The following is a 24,056-nucleotide window of genomic DNA, read 5'->3' on the forward strand; positions in this document are numbered from 1 at the left end:
TAGTATAGTCATTTTCACAATATTGATTCTTCCAATCCAAGAACATGGTACATCTCTCCATCTGTTGGTATCATCTTTAATTTCTTTCATCAGTGTCTTATAGTTTTCTGCATACATGTCTTTTGTCTCTCTAGGTAGGTTTATTCCTAGGTATTTTATTGTTTTTGTTGCAATGGTAAATGGAAGTGTTTCCTTAATTTCTCTTTCAGATTTTTCATCATTCGGGTATAGGAATGCAAGAGATTTCTGTGCATTAATTTTGTATCCTGCAAATTTACCAAATTCATTGATTAGCTCTAGTAGTTTTCTGGTGGCATCTTTAGGATTCTCTATGTATAGTATCATGTCATCTGTAAACAGTGACAGTTTTACTTCTTCTTTTCCAATTTGTATTCCTTTTATTCCTTTTTCTTCTCTGATTGCTGTGGCTAGGACTTCCAAAACTATGTTGAATAGTAGTGGTGAGAGTGGACATCATTGTCTTGTTCCTGATCTTAGAGGAAATGTTTTCAGTTTTTCACCATGGAGAATGATGTTTGCTGTGGGTTTGTCGTATATGGCCTTTATTCTGTTGAGGTAGGTTCCCTCTATGCCCACTTTCTGGAGAGTTTTTATCATAAATAGGTGTTGAATTTTGTCAAAAGGTTTTTCTGCATCTATTGAGATGATCATATGGTTTTTATTCTTCAATGTTAATATGGTTTATCACATTGATTGATTTGCGTATATTGAAGAATCCTTGCATTCCTGGGATAAATTCTACTTGATCATGGTGTATGATCCTTTTAATGTGTTGTTGGATTCTCTTTGCTAGTATTTTGTTGAGGATTTTTACACCTATATTCATGAGTAATATTGGTCTGTAATTTTCTTTTTTTGTAGTATCTTTGTCTGGTTTTGGTATCAGGGTGATGGTGGCCTCATAGAATGAGTTTGGGAGTGTTCCTCCCTCTGCAATTTTTTGGAAGAGTTTGAGAAGGATGGGTGTTAGCTCTTCTCTAAATGTTCGATAGAATTCACCTGTGAAGCCATCTCGTCCTGGACTTTTGTTTGTTGGAAGATTTTTAATCACAGTTTCAATTTCACTACTTGTGATTGCTCTGGTCATATTTTCTATTTCTTCCTGGTTCAGTCTTGGAAGGTTATACCTTTCTAAGAATTTGTCCATTTCTTCCAGGTTGTCCATTTTATTGGCATAGAGTTGCTTGTAGTAGTCTCTTAGGATGCTTCGCATTTCTGTGGTGTCTGTTGTAACTTCTCCATTTTCATTTCTAATTTTATTGATTTGAGTCCTCTCCTGTTTCTTGATGAGTCTGGCTAATGGTTTATCAATTTTGTTTATCTTCTCAAAGAAGCAGCTTTTAGTTTTACTGATCTTTGCTATTGTTTTCTTTGTTTCTATTTCATTTATTTCTGCTCCGATCTTTATAATTTCTTTCCTTCTGCTAACATTGGGTTTTGTTTTTCTTTCTCTAGTGCTTTTAGGTGTAGTGTTAGATTGTTTATTTGAGATTGTTCTTGTTTCTTCAGGTAGGCTTGTATAGCTATAAACTTCCCTCTTAGAACTGCTTTTGCTGCATCCCATAGGTTTTGGATCGTCATGTTTTCATTGCCATTTGTCTCTAGGTATTTTTTGATTTCCTCTTTGATTTCTTCAGTGATCTCTTGGTTATTTAGTAATGTATTGTTTGGCCTCCATGTGTTTCTGGTTTTTACATTTTTTTCCCTGTAATTCATTTCGAATCTCATAACGCTGCGGCGAGAAAAGATGCTTGATATGATTTCAATTTTCTTAATTTACTGAGGCTTGATTTGTGACCCAAGATGTGATCTATCCTGGAGAATGTTCCATGCACACTTGAGAAGAAAGTGTAATCTGCTGTTTTTGGATGGAATGTCCTATAAATATCAATTGAATCTATCTGGTCTATTGTGTCATTTAAAGCTTCTGTTTCCTTATTTATTTTCATTTTGAATGATCTGTCCAATGGTGTAAGTGAGGTGTTAAAGTTCCCCACTACTGTTGTGTTACTGTCGATTTCCTCTTTTATAGCTGTTAGCAGTTGCCTTATGTATTGAGGTACTCCTATGGTGGGTGCATATATATTTATAATTTTTATATCTTCTTCTTGGATTGATCCCTTGATCATTATGTAGTCTCCTTCCTTGTCTCTTGTAACATTCTTTATTTTAAAGTCTATTTTATCTGATATGAGTATTGTTATTCCAGCTTTCTTTTGATTTCCATTTGCATGTAATATCCTTTTCCATCCTCTCACTTTCAGTCTGTATGTGTCCCTAGGTCTGAAGTAGGTCTCTTGTAGACAGCATATATATGGTTTTTTTTTTTTTTTTTTTGGCGGTATGCTGGCCTCTCACTGTTGTGGCCTCTCCCGTTGTGGAGCACAGGCCCCGGACGCGGAGGCCCAGTGGCCATGGCCCACGGGCCCAGCCGCTCCGTGGCATGTGGGATCCTCCCGGACTGGGGCATGAACCCGTGTCCCCTGCATTGGCAGGCAGACTCTCAACCACTGCACCACCAGCAAAGCCCTGAGTCTTGTTTTTGTATCCATTCAGCAAGCCTGAGTCTTTTGGAGCATTTAATCCATTTTCGTTTACAGTAATTATCCATATGTGTGTTCCTATTACCATTTTCTTAATTGTTTTGGGTTTGCTTTTGTAGATCCTTTTCTTCTCTTGTGTTTCCCACTTAGAGAAGTTCCTTTAGCATTTGTTGTAGAGCTGGTTTGGTGGTGCTGAATTCTCTTAGCTTTTGCTTGTCTGTAAAACTTTGGATTTCTCCATTGAATCTGCATGAGATCCTTGCCGGGTTGAGTAATCTTGGTTGTAGGTTCTTCCTGTTCATCACTTTAAGTATATCATGCCACTCCCTTCTGGCTTGCAGAGTTTCTGCTGAGAAATCAGCTATTAACATTATGGGAGTTCCCTTCTATGTTGTCATTTTTCCCTTGCTGCTTTCAATAATTTTTCTTTGTCTTTAATTAGTGCCAATTTGATTACTGTGTGTCTTGGCATGCTTCTCCTTGGGTTTATCATGTATGGGACTCACTGCACTTCCTGGACTTGGGTGGCTATTTCCTTTCCCATATTAGAGAAGTTTTCGACTATAATCTCTGCAAATATTTTCTCTGGTCCTTTCTCTCTCTCTTCTCCTTCTGGGACCCCTATAATGCAAATGTTGTTGCGTTTAATGTTGTCCCAGAAGTCTCTTAGGCTCTCTTCATTTCTTTTCATTTTTTTTTTTTTCTTTATTCTGTTCCGCAGCAGTGAATTCCACCATTCTGTCTTCCAGGTCACTTATCTGTTCTTCTGCCTCAGTTATTCTGCTATTGATTCCTTCTAGTGTATTTTTCATTTCAGTTATTGTACTTTTCATCTCTGTTTGTTTGTTCTTTAATTCTTCTAGGTGTTTGTTAAACATTTCTTGCATCTTCTCGATCTTTGCCTCCATTCTTTTTCCGAGGTCCTGGATCATCTTCACTATCCTTATTCTGAATTCTTTTTCTGGAAGGTTGCCTATCTCCACTTCATTTAATTGTTTTTCTTGGGTTTTATCTTGTTCCTTCATCTGGTACATAGCCCTCTGTCTTTTCATCTTGTCTATCTTTCTGTGAATGTGGTTTTTGTTCCACAGGCTGCAGGACTGTAGTTCTTCTTGCTTCTGCTGTCTGCCCTCTGGTGGATGAGGCTATCTACGAGGCTTGTGCAAGTTTCCTGATGGGAGGGACTGCTGGTGGGTAGAGCTGACTGTTGCTCTGGTAGGCAGAGCTCAGTAAAACTTTAATCCGATTGACTGCTGATGGGTGGGGCTGGGTTCCCTCCCTGTTGGTTGTTTGGCCAGGCTCTTTGGTGGGGCTAATGGCGGACTCTGGGAGGGCTCACGCCAAGGAGTACTTCCCAGAACTTCTGCTGCCAGTGTCCTTGTCCTCACAGTGAGACAGAGCCACCCCCCACCCCTGCAGGAGACCCTCCAACACTAGCAGGTAGGTCTGGTTCAGTCTCCTATGGGGTCACTCCTCCTTCCCCTGGGTCCTGATGCACACACTACTTTGTGTGTGCCCTCCAAGAGTGGAGTCTCTGTTTCCCCCAGTCCTGTCAAAGTCCTGCAGTCAATTCCCACTAGCTTTCAAAGTCTGATTCTCTAGGAATTCCTCCTCCCATTGCCGGACCCCCAGGTTCAGAAGCCTTACATGGGGCTCAGAACCTTCACTCCAGTGGGTGGGCTTCTGTGGTATAAGTGTTCTCCAGTTTGTGAGTCACCCACCGAGCAGTTATGGGATTTGATTTTACTGTGATTGCGCCCCTCCTACCGTCTCATTGTGGTTCTCCTTTGTCTTTGGATGTGGGGTATCTTTTCTGGTGAGTTCCAGTGTCTTCCTGTTGATGATTGTCCAGCAGCTAGTTGTGATTCTGGTGTTCTCACAAGAAGGAGTGAGAGCACATCCTTCTACTCTGTCATTGTGGTTCAGGGACAGTCTCTTGGAAATTCTTGACCCTCCTTTCTTGACAGAAAGTGGGACTCACCACTATCTATGACATAACAATGTCATCATCTTCTACTTTATTATGCGTTAGAGATATTAAATATGATTTTCCAATATGATAGAAAAATCAGTATTTTGGTTTACTAAATATACCAATTAATAAAAATTTATCATGTTAAACGCATGGTATACCAATTTTCAAAGAATCAGGACATATCAAATATAATTGATGGTATATTAAGTGTAATGGAATCTTTTCTTGATGACTAGAAGTCACCTTTGCATCGTTACTGCCTCGGTAATCACTGTGAACATTAAAATACAAGTCTAGAAGATGTACTAAAGGCTCAGTTGGTAGTGGTAATTTGAGATTTTGTGATTGAGCTATTATAGAAAAGACTGTCAATCAGGATATTTATAAGAATTATTATTATATTAACTATAATTTTTACTAGAAGTCTAAACTGGAGAAATATTTAAAATGAGAAAGATATTTCTCACTCCTCCCTAATGTAATTATGTATATGTTAGTTTGAAGATGTATCTAAATTCAATGATAAATGCCCAGCCCTGGGAAGGTGGAGGGCAACAATTTTTTTTTTTCTTTAAAAAGAAGGACATTCCGTACAACTGAGCAATGGCACATCTTAGTATTTACCCAAATGATTTGAAAGTTCATGTCCACAAAAAAACCTGCACCTGGTGTCTATAGCCGCTTTGTTCATGATTGCCAAAACTTGGAAGCAACCAAGATGTCCTGCAATTGGTGAATGAATAAATAAACTGTGGTATATCAAGCAATGGACCATTCTTCAGTGCTAAAAAGAAATGAGCTGTCAAGCCATGAAAAGATATGGAGGAACCTTAATTGTATATTACTAAGTGAAAGAAGCCAATCTGAAAGGGCTACATGCTGTATGATTCCAACTGTATGACATCCTGTAAATAACAAAACTAAGGGAACAGTAAAAAAAAAAAAAAATTAAAAAATAGTCCCCCAAAGTGTGGGGAAGGGAGGGATGAGCAGAGGGATGAACAGGCAGAGCACAGGGGACTTTTAGGGCAGTAAAGTTACTCTATTTGATACCATAATGATGGATACATGTCATTATACACTTGTCAAAACCCATAGAATGTACAACATCAAGTCCCGACAAAACCTATCCTCAAAGTCATGTTCACGTTGCAATTATGACCAGCTTATTTGTGAAACAAAAATTGGGGTCCTTTATCTGACAAATATGGGCACAATGGGAGAACATATTTGAAATCTGTGCTACTTATATGAATCCTTGACCTGAACTAAAATGTAAGCTGGATTTTTCCAGGAGAGACTACCTTCACTGAAAACAATGCACACTCAGAATTTCTGGCATCAGCACCTGCTACCTACGTAAAGCTGGATCTCCCTAGATTGGCAACTGACCCATTGCAGTCATTTCAGGATCCTTTATCATTCTCGGTTACCAGCTCCGTTTTGAAAGCTATTTAAAATTCTGTGTGCAAAGTCATTCTCAAGGAATGTCTATTTTCCTCCAGTCTTTTCACTGACTTGTTTCTTCTCTTGTTTTGGATATTCAATGCTTGGAAATCAATTTGCAACTAAGAAGACACTTGGGCACAGGAATTAAATTGTGTAAGTGTTTGAACACTCGTTCATTTATTCATTCATATAGCAAAGATTTCCTGAGCACCGTCATGGACCCTGCAGAGTTCCAGGTACTGGGGACTAAACAATGAATAAAGCAGCTCAAGTCCCTCCCCATCTAGGTCCGACATTCTAGTGGAGAAGAGTGACCATAAGCAAATAATCGAGTATATAGTATGTCTGATGGTGACAAGTGCTGTGCAGAAAAATAAGGCAGGAGGAAGCGAATCAGAGGTGTCAGGGCCTGAGCACAGATCTTAAGAGGTGAGGGAGCCTCTACGTTTGTTTTGAGGAAGGAGACTCTGGAGGAGTGAGCAGCCGGAACGAAAACAGAGGCAGGAACGTGCCTGGTGTGTATGGGGAACAGCACGGGCTGCAGCAGAGTGAACAAGAGGAGATGAGGTCGGAGAGTAAAGTGGGGACAGGTCATGCAGGGGCTATAGGCCACCCAAAGCCTTTGGCTTTTACTCAGAGTAATAGGGGAGCCACTGCAAGTCTTTGAACACAGATGTGACACGTTGGGACTTAACGTTTTTAAAGGATCATTGAAGGATCATCTTCTAATGCGGAGAAGAGATTGGGGAGGACAAGAAACAGGATCTGCTAGGACCAGGTGAAGTTGTCTTTGATTCATGACTCAAAACACTGTATTCTAAACTCAAACCTCAGTGGTGTCTTGCTTCTCAAGATAACTGTCCTGTTCTGTAAACAGGTGGTCCGCTGGTTGGTTGGTGCCTACCCTCCTCTCCTCACCTCACAGGCATCCCCTACTGACCGCAATCAGAACTGAAGGGCTCTGGCATGCTGATTTCAGGGAGCCCAGGTTCCCTGCACCAAGCCACCTGTCTTACAGTGTCATAGGCTGGGATCCTTATTTTAGAGGCATGAACAAATAACCATATTCACAGGGCTTCCCTGGTGAATTCCCTTTTTGAGTCTGGTTGGGCTGTACTGGTAGGTTCCCCAATCACACAAGGGTGTCATGGAGAGAGGAGTCACAGAGTGAACAGTCTCAGAGAAGTGAGCTGAGGGGCCATGTAGATTGTAACATGCCTGGTCCTGGCTGAGAAGGTGAGAGAGCCCTGGAGAGAGACCTGGGAGAGATAATGTGAGGAGTGCCAAGTGCACACTTCATCAGGAGCCTCACTGCCTTGCTTTGTGTGTGTTGGGGGGTATGTGGGTGTGTGAAATGAGCTCAAAGTCCTGTCTAGAATTTCCTGCAGTCTGGAGGAAGCTGTGTGGTGTCTGACGGACAGCCCCTCTGTTGCTCCCATTGCTAAGTGGCAAGGTCAGTGATGGTCACTGTCTGAAATACTAAATGATGTTTCTTAGCAACACTGTACCTTTATAGAGCTCTGCAGAGAAGCTTCACAATGCTTAGCGAGAGAAACTGAAGGCTCCGTTGTGAACGTGTAACCTTTTAAACAGCTGTCTCTGAGCTTTGTCCATAGCACAAGGCCCTCCAGGATAAAAATGTTCAATAAATCTTAGTCAAGTGTCTTGCAATTATATTCTAACAGATTGAATTTGTCATATGTGTTTATGTGACTATTCAAGGAAACAAACTGACTGATGAACTTCTAAACACTTTTTCTCTATAGGTAAACTAATACATGGCTTACAGAATTGAATTATTCCAGACAGGTATTTAAATATAGAGTCCCAAGTAACTTAAATGTTTGAGACATGACAAGAGTACAATGTTCACAGTAAAACCAAAAACTCAGGGATATTCAGGTTCTTACCCTGACTCCTTTATCATCTAACTGTACACTCTTAGACACTCATGTTTGAGATAACATAATATTTACTGTACATTCTTAGACACTTATGTTTGAGATAACATAATATTTATTGGGTGTTTACCATGAGCCAGGCACTGTTCTAAGTTTTTCACATTTCTTAACCCATTTAATCCTCACAACAGCCCTATGAGTTGGATGCCATTATTATTCCCACTCTACAGATGAGGAAAGCAAAGGACAGAAAGATGAAGTGACTTGTTCAGAGACACATGTGTGTCGTGCATCCCTGAGGATCACTCAACTCCCCCAGGTTGAGTGATTTGCTAGGACGACTTACAGGACTCAGCATGCAGTCCTCCTCATGGTTGTGATTTATTACAGCGAAAAGATACCAAGCAAGATGAGCAAAGGGAAAAGGCACATGGGACAAAGTTGAGGGGAAACCAGGCACAAGCTTCCAAGAGTCCTCTCCCGGTACAGTCACCCAGGATGCACTTAATTTCCCCAGAAATAAGTGGCGACAACACATGTGCAAAGTGACTCCCAGGGAAGCTTATTAGTGACTCAATGCCTGGGGTTTTTATTGGAGGCTGGCCACGCAGGCAACCTCTGCCCAGCATGTATCAAAATTCCAGACTCCCAGAAGGCAAGCAGGTTTTCAGCATGAATCGTATTGTTTGCCCAGTTCAGACACAGGGAGTTACTCTTACCAATTTGGGAAGTGGAGTGAATGCTCTTGAAAACCAAGTTCCCGGATGCCAACCAAAGACCAACCTTGCAAGGAGGCCTTTTTAAGACCAGCAGTCACACTTGATATGTCAATACTTTTCTGCACATGCATCTGCTAAGTAGAAGAGCTATGCTTCCATCACAAGTAGATTCTGGAGGCCAAATGCTGAACCACTGTGATCTACGGGTTACCACAGATGTCCAGCAGATAGATTCAGGATCCTAGAATTCAGGGGAGAGGTCTGGTTAGAGATGTCGTTATGGGAGTTGCTGGCCTGTAGTGACATTGAAAACTAAGTTCACTTAGGAGGGGAATGTAGTTTGAGCATCAAGAAGGTCAGAGGACTGTACCCTGGGGCCCTCCAACATCCAGAGATCAGGTGAGGGTGAAGTTCATGGATGTTTAGAAGAGGCCAATGGATTCAGAGGAAAACCACGAGGAAGTCACGCCCTACAAGCCAAATGAAGTTAGTGTTTCAGGAAGGCAGAGAGGAACAAGATACTGCTGATGGACCAGACAAAAAGAGTGTGGAGTGACCATTGAGCATGACCACATGCAGGTTGCTGACTTTGACCAGAACCGTTACAGCGGAATGTCAGGCAGAAGCCCAGTTGGAGTGGGTTCCAGAGAGCATGGGAAGAGAGGAAGTGGAGATCACAAAGGATTAAAAACTCTTTAAGGCATTTTGCTATAAAAGAAAGAGGACAGGGCTTCCCTGGTGGTGCAGTGGTTGAGAGTCCACCTGCCGATGCAGGGGACACGGGTTCGTGCCCCGGTCCGGGAAGATCCCACATGCAGCGGAGCGGCTGGGCCCGTGAGCCATGGCCGCTGAGCCTGCGCGTCCGGAGTCTGTGCTCCGCAACGGGAGAGGCCACAACAGTGAGAGGCCTGCATACAAGCTATAGAGGAAAGTGGATTTCAAAAGATGTGGTGTGTAACATGGGAGCTATTACAGCATGAGACTGGTCCAGTAGAGGAGGGCAATGAATGATGCATGAGATCAAGGGGATAATGGTGTCTTTGAGTAGATGAAAAGGGATGGGACACAGTGTACAAATCGGTCTTAGATTAGATCATGGGCTGTTTAGCCAGAGTTACAGGAGGGAAGGCAAATTATTTTTACAGAGGCAGGTGGGGCAGGTGGGTGAACATGGAGGTGGCAGGGGATAGAATTTTTCTTCTGGTTGCTTCAACTTTCATCACAAAGTGGGAAGAAAATGTTTAGCTGAGAGTCAGGAAGCGGGGGGGTGTGATGGGCAGTTGGAGAGGAGGAGGTGCATGACGGTCATCTACAAGGTCACAGGAATGAGCTGCCTGGGGAAGTATGGCAGGACTGCTGGGGCTACTATGGGCCTAGGAGAATCTTAGACATTTGCTGCCATCAGTTTAAAATAAGACCAGCTGCCATGGTTGGGTGGGTTTTCCAGCCATGCGCAGTGGTAGGGTTTCAGGCATAGAGTGATAGAGGGTTGGACTTAACCAGGATGGGGTTTGGCCAGGCAAGTGTAAGGAAGAGCAGAAGTGGTGTGGGCATGGAGGGTGGATGCAGCGGAGTTTATCTACAGACAGAGGCAGAGGGCTGTGGGACCCAGTCCTCACTCTTTCCTGCAGGTTGGGACTGGAGGGCCTCAGAAGTCATTTCCTTTAAAGGTACAGTGTATGGTGCAATAAACACACAAAGAGTGCAAGACTCATCTCTGAAATAAAGTCTAGTGCTGTTGCTGACTGTGACTCACCTTTGAACTAGTTGCCCAGGTTGGTAATCACTAATCCACCGAGAACCAGTGACAGGTGGCTATAACTTTCTCAGATGTCACTGTCCCTGGGGTCTTGAAACAAGCATGCTCTCTACGAGCCTGGCCCTCACCCTTTACAGTCAGTACACACCACTCACAGAGCCAGCCCGGAAGCACCAGTCCCCCCCTTTATGGGAAACAGGTTTCAACTGGTTGATTAGTTGTTCCCACCCAGGTGTGAGGCCCGGTTCCTCCCTCTCCAGCCCTGAACCTGTCAGAGGACTTTGTCCGGTTCTCTACTTCTTAGTCAGCTTACGGCCTCTTAGCAAGCACACACCTCTGGGGTCTTTTGATTTGTTCTTCCTTTACTGCAGGCTGCGGTGACTCAGCCTGCTTTCCGGGACCCTTCCTGTCCCCTGAGGGCCGGGCCCGCTACCCCCTCCCCTGCCCCCTCCCTCCCTACTCATCTCTGAAGATAAGTCCCCAGGCCCTTTGGATTTTAAAAGATTTATTGCATATCACCAATATATAAGACAACAAATAGATCACAGATAACTAAAATTGGCATAATACAGAGTTTCTAGAATCCCAGCACAGTTGGTATAACTATGGTTCAATGTATGGTGTGGACTCTGGTCTGGGAGAGTGACTTAGAAAACCATCGAGTCTTCCCTCCTGTGTCTCTCCTTTACTCTCACATGACTACCATGCTCACAGCACTTCTGACACTTTTCTTCACCAAATGTTTGTGGGGTTTTCCCACACTGAGTGATTTTCTGTGACACCGGGTGGGTGTCCTACAACGTAACTCAATTCTGACACTATCTACCTGGAGTCAGCATCAGATCCCACAGGGTAAGGGCGGTCCCAAGAGCCTGCCCCTCTCCTACATCAGACGCCAAATGCAAGTAGAAAGAAGGTCCCCAGGTTACCTACAACCCCTGTCAGCCGTGGCTACATACATGATCTTCTCCCCCTTGGATTCGATTATTTGCTAGAGCAGCTCAGAGCACTCAGAGAAACACTTATGTTTACTAGTTTATTAAAGGATACAGATGAACAGCCAGATAAAGAGATACCCAGGGTGAGTTCTGGAAGGGTCCTGGATACAGGAGCTTCGTCCCTGTGGAGTTAGGACGCATCACCAGCCTGGTACAGGGATGTGTTCACCCACCTGGAAGTTCTCTGAACCCCCCACTATTGGGACTTTATGGAGGCTTCATCACGTAGGCATGATGGATCCTGAAGTCCATTTCCAGCCCCTCTCCTCTCTCTAGAGTGGTGGGGGTTGGGGGAATGAGGCTGAAAGTTCCGAGCATCTAATAATGATTTGGTCTTTCTGGTGACCAGCCCCATCCAGGAGCCCAACCAGAGTCGCCCCATTAGAACAAAAGCTGCTCCTGATTGTCTATCACTGAGGAATTTACGGGGGTTTCAGGAGCTCTGTGTCAGGAACCAGGACAAAGCCCAAATATATATTTCTTATTATATAATAAAATCACAATATCACAGCTGGGGGGCGGAAACTTCTGCCTTTACCTAGTTCCCAAGGCTGAATTCCCCATCAACGATAGGAATGTCTTCCGCCTCCCCAGTATCTCCTAAGAGCCCCTCCTTCCAACTCTGAGGGCTGACGCACCCCCTCCCTGGAGATCGAGATTGGCACTGCTGAGGACCTCAGTCATCAGAGCTCATTTCCCCACAGGCCCCCTTGCTTAACTTCTCTGAACCTAAACTTCCTCATTTTGAATTAGGGAGAGTAACAGATGATTTATAGAGTGGGCATAAAAGCTGGAAACATAAAGGTTAGTTTTCTTTCCCTTTTCCTTTCTTCAGAGAACACCAAGATCACTCTGAATGGCCTTCCCCAAACCACAAAGTCATAGAGTTGGACATTTAAAGCTTCTGAACAAAGAGAACCACAGAACTCAGGGTAAACTCCCAAAGCACAGGGAGAAAGCAGATGCTTTCACTAAGGGAAGCATCAGCGACCAGACTCACACTCATCCCCCAAACCCTTATCGCATCCGATGTTTATGCCAAAGGGAGCATCCGTCTCTCCATCTCTCTTCCCAGAGAATCCTTGGAATTGTTTGTCAGATTAACGGGATTCTGATTCCAGGGCTGCCTTAAGACAAGCCAGAGGGTCACCCTGGCTGGCCGGGCCTGTTTCTTATCTGGAAACCATGGCAGGGGCCCTATAGTCTTCCTCACTCTAAAATCCTATCTTATCTGTTGCTGAGAAGCATGTTCAGAGGCAGGTTAAATCAATATTTCTGAGCATTCACTATGTAGCAAGGAAAATGCACCAGAGCCCCTACCCTCCTGTAACAGGAACAATAGAGATGAAAAAATGAATTATCAGCAAGAGGTTTGTTACAAAAGGAGAAGTACAGGTGCATGTAGACAGGGAAACCCACCTAGTGAGAGAACGCACAGTGCTTGAATCAGAAGAAGGTAAATACAGATGGAACACAGGGGACTGGGGAAGTGGACAGGGAATCAGATCTGCATTGGGGATTTCAGACTTTAATCTGAGGACACGGGGGACGAATGAAGGACATTAAGGATAATTATATGATCAGATAAGAATTTTAAAGAGATACAGTATGGCTGTAGTATGGAGACCATGTGCGTGCGTGTGTGTGCGTGTGTGTGTGTGTGATGGGTGTGGGAAGGCTGGGGAAAGAGATGAGTGAATTTCATTCTGGATCTGCTCAGTTTGAGGTCCTAGCATCACCTGAGGGACCCAGACTCTTTAGAGCTTTCATTAAATATCAACTTTGTATTTTGTGTAGCAACTTTGTCTATTGCTACAACAAGGCAACAGACATTTGTACTGTTTCATTGAACAAATTCTATTTGACCTTTAAAAATCTCTCCCTGGCTTTTTTGTGTTATTTTCTGCCTGTCGCAAAGTATTTGACTTTTGGTTACTTATCTAGGTTAACATCAATGTTATGACTTTAGGCAGTTCCCCTATGTCAACATTGTAGATCTTGAATCTACATGGATGACTTGAGACAAAAGAATTCTGAATGCTCAAAACCTGAGAAGTTCCTTCTAAAGTGCTAAAAGGTGCTACAGGCCTATGTAAAGGGTTTCTTCTTCTATACTCAAGGGTTTTCAAGACTCAATTTGGTAACAATGTTTGCCTCCTTTCCTGGGAGAAATCACAGGTTCTGGGAGGAGGGAGGATCGTAGGGCTTGAGGGGGCCTTAGCTTTGGGCCCTGGATCTTAAATCATAAGGTGAGATGACATTGATTCTTAGTTAACTAGGGTTGTGCATTTTCAGGTATTTCAGTAATTCAGAACTCCGCATTTGACTGGCTGAATATCTCAATTCACCACAAGATGGCAGCACGAAGTTAATTTTTAAAAGTAGGTGACTTTCTAGAGCTCGCATAGAAAGAGGGCTTCGAAAGGAAACCATAACTGAGAACTTTTCTTCTTGTTCCTATAGCTGGAAAGAAACGACGAAAGAAATATGGAAGGAAGTAACAGAGGTAAAAAGAAAAGAAAGTGGGGTGCAGGAGGGAGAGGTGGCAATGAAAAAGCAAAGTAAAAGAACGGAGAAAAAACATTTCACAAACATTCAGCTAGATTACATTTAACGAAAGAAAAGAACCAAGCCACCGATGTAGGAAATTTCCGAGAGAGGAAACCAGTGTTATAACCACATTTACTCACAGCCTCGATGTGTGAGTATAAGATAGACATTTGACCTTCTTATAAAAGCAGTTGTGTCTCTGGGAAACTATGAGAATGAATTTACATTTACAAAGTGTTCTGGTCCAGTTAAGTCAGTCTTACGTTAGCATAAAGATCAGCTTGGATTCAAGACTTATTTTATGTAGTACCCTTCATAGAGGTCTTACACGTTGGTTTCCATGTTTAATTGTGTGGGGAAATAGGATACATTATTCAAGAAGAGAATAATTAGACACACACTGGCAGCAATGCCTTGATATGTTGGAAATAGAAAGGGTGCCACCAGTTCAGTGGTCCTGGAAGCCCCTGAGCTGAGCAGAATTCTTTCAGCATTGGCTCTTTGAGTCTCCATGGACCACCCACCACTTACTTGACCTACTGTCGTTGATCTCTTCTGGCTACTTGCTCTGTCCCCTGTCTCATGAATTTGGAATAGCAGAAAGTTCAAGAAAGGGAGAGATCTTAAGAATGGTGATTGCTTCATCTTGAGTTTTTTTAACCTTGGCATTTTTTAACCTTGACATTTGGGGCCAGACAATTCTTTTTCTCGTGGGGGGGTGGTGGTGGTGAAGGGCTGTCCTTCCCATGGTACGATATTTAGCAGCATCTTTGGCACATACCACCAAATGCCTGGAACACCTCCACCCCAAGCTGTGACACCCAAATTGTCTCCAGACGTTGCCAAGGGTCTCCGAGGGAACAAACTTATCTCCACCTCCCCATCTGAGTACCACTGCTTTAGATAAACTCTAACTAACTGAAGAAAATCCTGAAAGTTTTGTTTATCTTGCTGTCCTGTTCATGGGCAAAACTCATATTGAGTCCACAGAGAAACATGTGTTTTTCAAATGTGTTTTCCAAGTATGAAATTGGACATAAATGCCTTTGTTAGAGTCAGAGGAATGTTCTCTATATGAAACAAATCAACAAATATTTATTATGAATGTTTTGTTGAGCAAAGACTTATGCCAGGCACCGTAGGGCATACGAAACAGTAAAAGAATTTTTATAGAAATGAAAACAATTAATGCTGGTCGAATCCTTATTATGTGCCAGACACTTTTTCTGTCCATTGTGAATATGCGTCTTCTATTCATCTCCTTTCAACTTTGCAAGCTCTCTATGAAGAAATATTATTTGCATTTTATAGGTGAAGAAACTGAGGTTGAGAAAAGTTCAGTCACTAGCTCAATGCCACATTAATGGTAGGTGACAAAGGGCAGTCTTCCTAACACCAAGGACTGTGTATGCTCTAGTCCCAAACACTAACCCTTGAGGAGATTACAGTCTGGTTAGGGGAACGATGCATGTACACAGGAAAGGTGTCTAATGTCATAACATCTAATGTCATATCTATTCCAAAAAAATTACAGGACACATTGCTATAGACTAGAGTGATCTGAGAAGTAGTGTGATCGGTCTTGATCTGTGTGTCCTTAAAGAATAGAAGATTAGAGAGGTAGATTAGAAAGATGGGCAAGTGTAGGTTCCATTCTATAAAAGGGCAATCTCCTGAGAAGCGGTGAAACTGTGGAAGGGTGTTGAGAGCATAGGGTACAGATGGCTAAATGGAATGGAAGATCTGTGCTGAGAAGGAGAGGTTAATACAGGTTGGAAAGGGTGGCTGGCAACAACTGACACAGGGCCTTGAATATAATCCAGAAATAATAAACTGGCAGGCCAAAATAATAACTTTGGTTCAGTTCAGAGTTCTGAAAATTGAGAAATTTGGGAAAAGCTGGATTTCTAACATTCTTGAATGTGGTGACTTTGAGTCTACATTCCTGTATCTCAACACTTTGCTGAAGCCAAGGAGTGGTCGCTGTCTTTAATGGGCTCTGGGCTCTCCAGTTCAGCAAAACCCACACCACGCCCTAATCTATTACCCTCCTCTTGCTTCACTTAATTATCTGCTTAGCCCCTCTCAGCAGTGGAATTTGCACCTAAATTTAGAAAAGGGTGTTCTCAAAATTTAATCTGATACAACCAATGAAAATTGACTTTTTCTTCTAACAGTCCACTAGAAATGGGAGACAAGAGCTAATCCTCCATTTGACGTCTTTCCATATATCCAAGGACTATTATTAAAGTGTCCTTTCCTTCCTGTCTTCCCCACTGTGATCACCCCTAGTTGTGTCGCTTTCTCCAGGAGCTGTGCACTATAAACCTTCCACCGTTGTTGCTGTTCAGTGCTGGAGTTGATGTGGACTTTCACATCTTTGTAAACTGTGAGCACCAACCTGTGTACCCCAGCACTGCTGCCACCTCTTCTACTTGTGCCTAGTCTGTGACAACTCAACCCAGCAACTGATATTTCCACTATGTTCCAGGCACTGTGTTAATGAATGTCGACTATCACTAACAGACAAAGAGCAGGAGGATTTATATTCTAGTGGCAGAGATAGACAGTAAGCAATGAACAGAAAACATAAGTAAATTATATGTGTTTGAAAACGATATCTGCTAAGGAAAAAAACCAATAGAGTGGAGTTAGGGGGCTGGCAATGGGGATTGCAATTTTCAGTAGAGTGTTCAGCGTAGGCCTCTTTGAGAAGGTGGCATTTAAACAAAGACTTGAAAGAGGTTGCTGTGGGAAATGACCTTAATGCCGTAGGAACATCCAAGTACAGTCAAGCTCTTCTGTTATGGAACAGAAAGGCTCACAGGCCAAATTAAGATACTCAAATCATGCAGATTATTGAATCAACCTAACAAATAACACATGGAGAGTAGCAAGAGGAAAGAGATGGTATAGGTTAACATACTTAGGATGTTGTATAAGCAGGTAGAAGGCTCACACTAGATGAATCCCGAGTTGTGCAACGTTAATATATTCTCTCTCTCTCTCACATACACACACACAAACACCAGCCTTCTCACTGATAGTAAAGTTATAGGACCAGACTTGAACTTAACCCAGAAGCTCAGCAGAGAGAAGATGCCTGGGGACCAACACACGCTTGCTCTATCAGAGAGACTCAAGGCCAAGCACTCTTGGTCTAAAGCTGTAGCTCATATAATAAGCCTGTTGAACAGCACAAGCTTTTCCTGGTTCTCTTGGGCGGAAAACACGTGGAGTCAGAGTGGGGTCCGTGATGCATATTCCCAGGGGGCGGTCAATTTGAGATAACACGGCTGTCAGCCTGGAGGTGGCACGATCAGGACCTACTGCTTAGTCCTTCCATCCCTTTCTTTATAGAAATAACACTCTTGATGATTCCATGCTTTGAAAATCATACATTTCACTCATTACGTCTAGCTTTAGCATATCTCCTAGGATGTTTACTTAGCGTATTTAACATATCTTAGGAGTTTTATCCATCCCACTGTTTTTCCCATCTTTGAGAGCAGAACTGAATATTCTCAAATGTAGTAATCACACATTACGGAGGTGAAGGAGTTAGCCAGGAGGACACCAAAGGGAAGAACAGCCTGGGGAGAGTAGTGGCGAAGGGGAGCTGCGCCTGGTGTCTCTGGAACGGCAGGAACAGGGTGGCTGGGGTGGGGTGAGTGGGTGAGTGGACGTGCGCAGGATAGGAGGGCAGATTTTGCTGGGCCTGATGCCCATTGTGAGAACTTTGTCTGTAATACTAACACAGATCCATCCTTCGCCGAATTACACCGTCAACTCTATTTTTCCATCCTCTAGGAATTACCCTTTACTCACACAGAGGGGGGGAAATCACTGTAGTGCAGTGTCATGGAAGCCGGAGAGAGTTTCCGAAAGAGGTCAACTGTGGCAGCCGTCACTGAAAGGACTTTGATAAACAATAGACTCTGGGGGATGATGAGAAAAAGGTGGAAGAAAAGGCCATTTGAATTAGCAATAAAGATGTCATTGGTGACCTTCAGGGCCAGGTTTCAGTGAAGCAGCCAGGGCAGAGGCTGAGTGTAGTGTTACAGAGGAAACTGTGGGGAGGAAATGGATGTACTGCTTCCGAGGGCCCGGTGACCTTTGTGCCTCACGGTTGTTGATGTCAGAAAGCGCTCCCCTCTCCTCTGTGGACTGTGGCCCAGGCTTCGAGCACTTCCCAGCAGAGCCCCACAAACCCAGTTCCCATGTATTAGGCTGATGATTAAAATATTTCCAGCAAAATCTACCAGATTCTTTGAAAGGCCTTTGAGGTTGCTCACTCAAGTAAATCCTTTTACTTACTATTTTGTTTGTATATGTGTGGAAGGAAAGATGAGATTAATAATCCTCTCTGCTAATTGATCATTTCTAGTACTTAAAAATCTGTCATTCTGGTTCCAAAGTTTATCTGCACTTCTATCCCTGCATGCATCCCTCCATCCATTTGTCCTCTTCTTTTTTTTTTTTAAATTTATTTTCTTTACTTTTATTTATTTATTTTTTGCTGTAAGCGGGCCTCTCACTGTTGTGGCCTCTCCCGTTGAGGAGCACAAGCTCCGGACGCGCAGGCTCAGCAGCCATGGCTCACGGGCCCAGCCGCTCCGCGGCATGTGGGATCTTCCCAGACCCGGGCACGAACCTGTGTCTCCTGCATCGGCAGGCGGACTCTCAACCACTGCGCCACCAGGGAAGCCCCCTCGTCCTCTTCTTGATAGCTATCTCCATGAAAGACAGGCTTTCCTTATCTATAAATTTACTTTGTCCACCTGACTCTGGACTCCAGTCCTTCCCACCCCACAAAACCCTTCTCTCGGCCTCCTCACTCTCCCCAGACACCTTGCAGACCAGTGAATCCCTTTTTATTTCTGATCTCTAATCTCTCCCTTTCTTGAATAAACCCAAATTGTTTCTATCTTCAAAAATAACACCTCTCCCCATCCCTGTCCATCGGCTGTTATCACCCGAGGTCTTTTGTTTGCTGAGAACCAAGTCCCTTGAATGCCACATCGCCACAGCCTTGTATCTGTCTCTGTCTCTCCACTGAAAGTGATGTCCCTAAGGCCCTGACGCATCCATGTCACCTCATAACACCCCCACTTATTTATTATATTTGATGTTGTAACTGTCAATTTTTTTTTTTTTTTTGCTGTATGCGGGCCTCTCACTGTTGTGGCCTCACCTGTTGAGGAGCACAGGCTCCGGACATGCAGGCTCAGTGGCCATGGCTCACGGGCCCAGCCGCTCTGCGGCACGTGGGATCCTCCCGGACTGGGGCACGAACCCGTGTCCCCTGCATCGGCAGGCGGACTCTCAACCACTGCGCCACCAGGGAAGTCCTGTAATTGTCTATTTTCTTTTCTGTCTCACTCAATACACTAAGTTCCCTGCCAGCAAGATGGTTTCATAGTTACCTTTGTGCCCAGCATCTAGAACAATCTATGGCACAGATTAGACATTCAATATCTGTTGAATGAATGAGTGAATGAATGAGTGAGTCCTGTCTGTGACCTCTTTTACATGCAACTCAGTTAACCATGTCCTCCTTTAAAAAAAAAAAATTCTTCCATTAGTTGCTCAGATAACATTCTCTTTGGTTTTCATTCTAACCCTCTGTCAGTTGTTTTGTGGACTCTTATCTTTAAATGATGCAATTTCCTAGGGGTCTGCCTTTGTTCTTCTTTTCTTAGCATTGTTTATTTTACCTGGGCAGGCTCATGAGTAGCCAGCAGCTTTAATTACAACCTTGTCTATACCTCCAGCCCTGATCTCACGTTGGTCTTCAGACCCGTAGACCTAGCTGCCTACTGACCATCTCCATTTAACCATCTCACGGGGACCTAAAGTTTATAAGTTAAAACCCTTAACTCGTAACTCCTATCTCAGTGAATGGTATAGCCATCCACTTAGTCACGGAAGCTAGAGGTATGGGAATTTTCCTAGATATCTCTTTTTCCCTTACCTGTCTCAGTTAATCAGATAGTCGTTTCTTTCGATAAGTTATATAAGATGTATTTGAAATGTGTTTTCTATCTCTCCATTTTTTTGTGTCATAGTCTAGGGGTCATGGGTGAGATATGAGGCTTTTTGGGCAGAAGTAATGAGTTCTGCCCCCTGAGGGAATACACACAGAGCTGTGATCAGAGTCAGGACATTGCAAATGCTAGCTTCCAGGCCTTCTAGCCATTGGTGACACAAACCTGCTAACCTCCTCCCTGCCAGCAGAGACAAGACATCGGGGAGGGAGCGCTGAAAGCTAGGATACAGCCCATGATAATGGCCCCCCTCCCAAGCCTCCCGCTCCCATCCGAGAAACTTCTCTTTCAAACAGTGTAAAATAAAATAGAAAAAAAGTGATAAAAAGGAACTAAAAGATATTTAGATTGGGGCAATTCCCACCACATATTTCAAAATCACTGGTTAACTTCCCTCTCTCAATTTCACTGTACTGAGCATTCCTCCACAAAGGCTTGACATTTGAGAATGGAGTGTGTTGCCTCTTCTCTGCATCATTTTAATATAGGCTCATCAGATATCTGACACCCTGAGGCACTAACCACACTGTAGAAGCATGAGCTAGGACAGTAGAGAGGTGGTGGGGACAGAGCTGGGACAGCAGGGTGATGGTGGGGGACAGAGATGGCACAGCAGAGAGATGGTGGGGGACAGAGCTGAACGCAGGGATAGATTCCCTGACTTCCTGGACGTAGAGGGCATCACTAGGTCCTTTAGTTCCACATTATCTGTGACAGCTTAAGTTGCTCATGGTGATATTACTTTATTACTTCTCTCATTCCAGTTCTGGGGAGTGACCTGCGTAGGTATTGCCACTGAGACACAGGGAGGGGGAAGCTTCAGATAGCTTTAGAGAGTTTGGACTTTTATCCTGAAGGCAAAAGGAAAGAACCCAAGGATTTTAAGCAGGGGAATGATCGGATCAGACTTAAGTACAGTTTTAGAAATAATAATGTAAATAATAGCCAATATTTTTTAGTGCTTATTATATATCAGACATTGTACCACATGTTTTACATGTGTATCTTACTTAATTTTAAAAGCAGCTCTATGAAGGAAGTACTCTTAATTTTCTTTTTTACAAATACTGAAGCAAAGACCTAGAGGATCATTTGTCCAACTTCTCACAGGTAAGAGGAGTGGAGCTGGGATTCAGTGCCAGGTTCACTGGACTCAAGTCCATGTCAACCGTTACCCAGAGCCCAGAATCATGACAAAGGAAATGCATAAAAAGGTATTGCTAGGGTAGGTTTTTTTTTTTCCTTATGTGAATCCCCACCATCTTTCCGAGTCTCATTTTTTTACCACTTGCCTATGTTGAAACTGCGTGTCAGTCATATCCAGATATGCCAGGCTCTCTCCTGTCTTTGAGCCTTGGCACATACTGGTCCCTCCCCCACCCTCCCCAGAAAGTTCTTCCCCTCTCCACTATGGTGACCACCCTTACTCCTAGCCCTTCAAGACTTCCTACCCACCACCTCCTCCAGCCAATCCTCTGACTACTCCTCCTCGTTCCCTTGCCCAGTCCTGGGGGTTAACATAGGTATCCATCCTCTTACAGTATTGATCTTCAAACATCTTTACTTTGATCCCTTAAAATTACTTGAAAAACTAACTACTGCCATGCATATTTTCAGCTTGACATTCTGAAATTTGTCATCACAAGCTTAAACAGTGGCAAGGGATGTAATTTCTTACATATTGTAAACAACAGATTTTTAAAACATCACTTTTTAAAATCTATCCAATGGAAAACAAGTACCATATCATTTGATATCCATCATCCCCCTCTTTCAGACTATGTTATTTTAAAAACCTAGGTCAGGCCCATCCAACAAGGACACATAAGAGAAATTTTATGTAAACAGAAATAGTTTACTTGCTCACCTATAGGAGAGAAGGAAAGAAAATATGGCCCAGGCTGCGCTTTCAGAGTCTGGAAGCTCCAGGGGCAAAGGAGGTCTCCATCTAGCATAGGTGCACAGATGTGGAAAGATGAACTTATAAAGTATTCTGATGCAGGACAGGCAGGCATGTCCATTCTCTTTGCTCATTCTAGAGCAGTGCGTGCTATAAGAATTGGGTAAGATTTTTAGAATAAAGTGTTGAATTAATTGGATGAACATTGGCCCACTTTAAAGAAGTGCCTATGTTATTATTTGTTTTTCTTTTTTTTTATTCTGCCTATGTTATTAAATTCTATTTTTGAGGTGGTGAAAGAGCCTCATCACTTCTCAGTGGTGGCTAAAACCGTCTTTTTCAAGAGGTAGTGCGTGTAGTAGACAGAGAAGGGGCTTTGGAGTCTAAGAGATTTGAATTTGAATTCAAGACTTACCACTTTACTGCCTGTTGAAACTTGAGCAGATACTTAATTTTTCCGAGTTTTGGTTTCCTCATCTCTGGAACGTCCATACCTGGGATTACCACCAAAGCTCAAATTCCCGGAAGAAAGCCCAGCTTGGATTAGGTGTTCTTATGTCTAGAACGCCAAGAGTTGACTGCAGAGGGAAGCTGTCTCCTCTTCCCATCCCAGATCTTGGCTCCCTTCCAGGGCCTGCAACCTCAGGATGGAACATGATGCTGGGGAGAAAAGCATGGGTGAGATAACGATGAAGCCAGTGATCCAGTTCAGGGAGGCTTGGTGAAGTGTCACTAGCATCTGTGTGAGGATGAGTGTTTGTTTCCAGATCTCTTCCCTAGCTGCCCTAACCAGAACAAATGCCCAAGTATTCCTTTGGCAATTATCCTAGACTCATTTTATTTATAGACAACAGATATACACTGTGAATTGGAAGAGTGCCAAATGGTTCCTTGCCCTAACATCTCTTCCTTAGCTGACTGTCCCAGTGCCTGAAGTTCCCAGATTGATTAGAATGATTGCTTTGGGCAAGGCATTACATGTCCAAAGGCCCCATTAGAATGCAAAGAGGTAACATCCTCAGACACTAATATGTTAGCAAGGACCAGCTCATCTATCGCACTGGCTGGCTTTCAATTAGCTGAGAGCTGGATCCCCAGCGAATCGAGTGGCAGGATAAGCACAGTTTGCTGGAAATGAGGGGTGAGGAAACGCTGAGGTTTGAAGCATTAAGCACTTCACAGGTAGATCCAGACCACAGAAGGAAAGAGAGTGAGAGGTGAGAGATGTAAGGGAGGAGAGGCAGGACCTGAAGGAAGACAGACTCTTCGCACTAATGCCTTAAGGTCGGGCATTGTCTCTGACAAGGCACTCTTGGTCATAGAAATCTGAGAAATGGTAAACAAAGAAAAATTTTCTATTCCTAAAATTCTTCTCAGATTCTTAATTATGCTCACAGGCCTGTAAATCTTAACCAAAATATCAATAATCATATCAACCATAATATTGATAATAATAGCCAATACCTTTAGAGGACTTGCTTCGTGTCAAGTACTATAGTTTGTGTCTACATGTGGTGGGTAGTTCACGAAATCCTTACAACCCCAGGAGCCGGTGCTGTTCTTACAGATATTGTTCTATAGATAAAGAAGCTGACGTTTAGAAGAAGTTAAGAAACTTGGCTAAGAGCACGACCAACAAAGCTGCGGCACTGAATTCTCATTGGAATTCTTGCTTTGACTCCAGCATAAAATCCTTAACCACTAGAGTGGGGTTATGTCTTGCAGGCGGTGAAGTTCTAAAGCAGGGGTTGGTCAACTTTTTTGGGTGAAGGGCCAGATAGTAAATATTTTTGGCTTTGTGAGCCATATGGTGTCTGTCCCAATTACTCAACTCTATTGTTGTACCATGAAAGCAGCCGTAGATGATGTGTTTATATATAGGTGATATATAAACAATAAAACCATACAGGAGAATGGTTTGTTCTAAAGAGACTTGAAAAAGGCAAAAAACAGCATACAGTCACAATGACCCTTCAAATAACAGTAGTTGCTTGTAAGGAGGGAAACTACCTTTAACAATATTGCTGGGCTTATGGAATCACAACAGTAGAGAATTAATGTCTTTGTTTCTCTATTCTCTCTATTCTTTTTTTTTTTTTTTTTGCAGTATGTGGGCCTCTCACTGTTGTGGCCTCTCCTGTTGCGGAGCACAGGCCCTGGATGCGCAGGCCCAGCGGCCATGGCCCACGAGCCC

General features: G+C 43.2%; 1 long non-coding RNA gene across 1 annotated transcript; it reads left to right on the top strand.

Moving 5' to 3' along the window:
* Positions 1-5,545: 5,545 nt before the first annotated feature.
* LOC113608671 (uncharacterized) lies at positions 5,546-24,010 on the top strand. The gene is made up of 4 exons (XR_003428387.1): positions 5,546-6,141; positions 13,661-13,746; positions 13,829-13,871; positions 23,970-24,010. It is a non-coding gene; the product is annotated as an uncharacterized LOC113608671 (long non-coding RNA).
* Positions 24,011-24,056: the final 46 nt, after the last annotated feature.

Source organism: Aethalodelphis obliquidens, unplaced genomic scaffold (genome assembly GCF_003676395.1).
Source record: "Aethalodelphis obliquidens isolate GAN/ISIS:26980383/991018 unplaced genomic scaffold, ASM367639v1 scaffold3, whole genome shotgun sequence".
NCBI classification, from domain to species: Eukaryota; Metazoa; Chordata; class Mammalia; order Artiodactyla; family Delphinidae; genus Aethalodelphis; species Aethalodelphis obliquidens.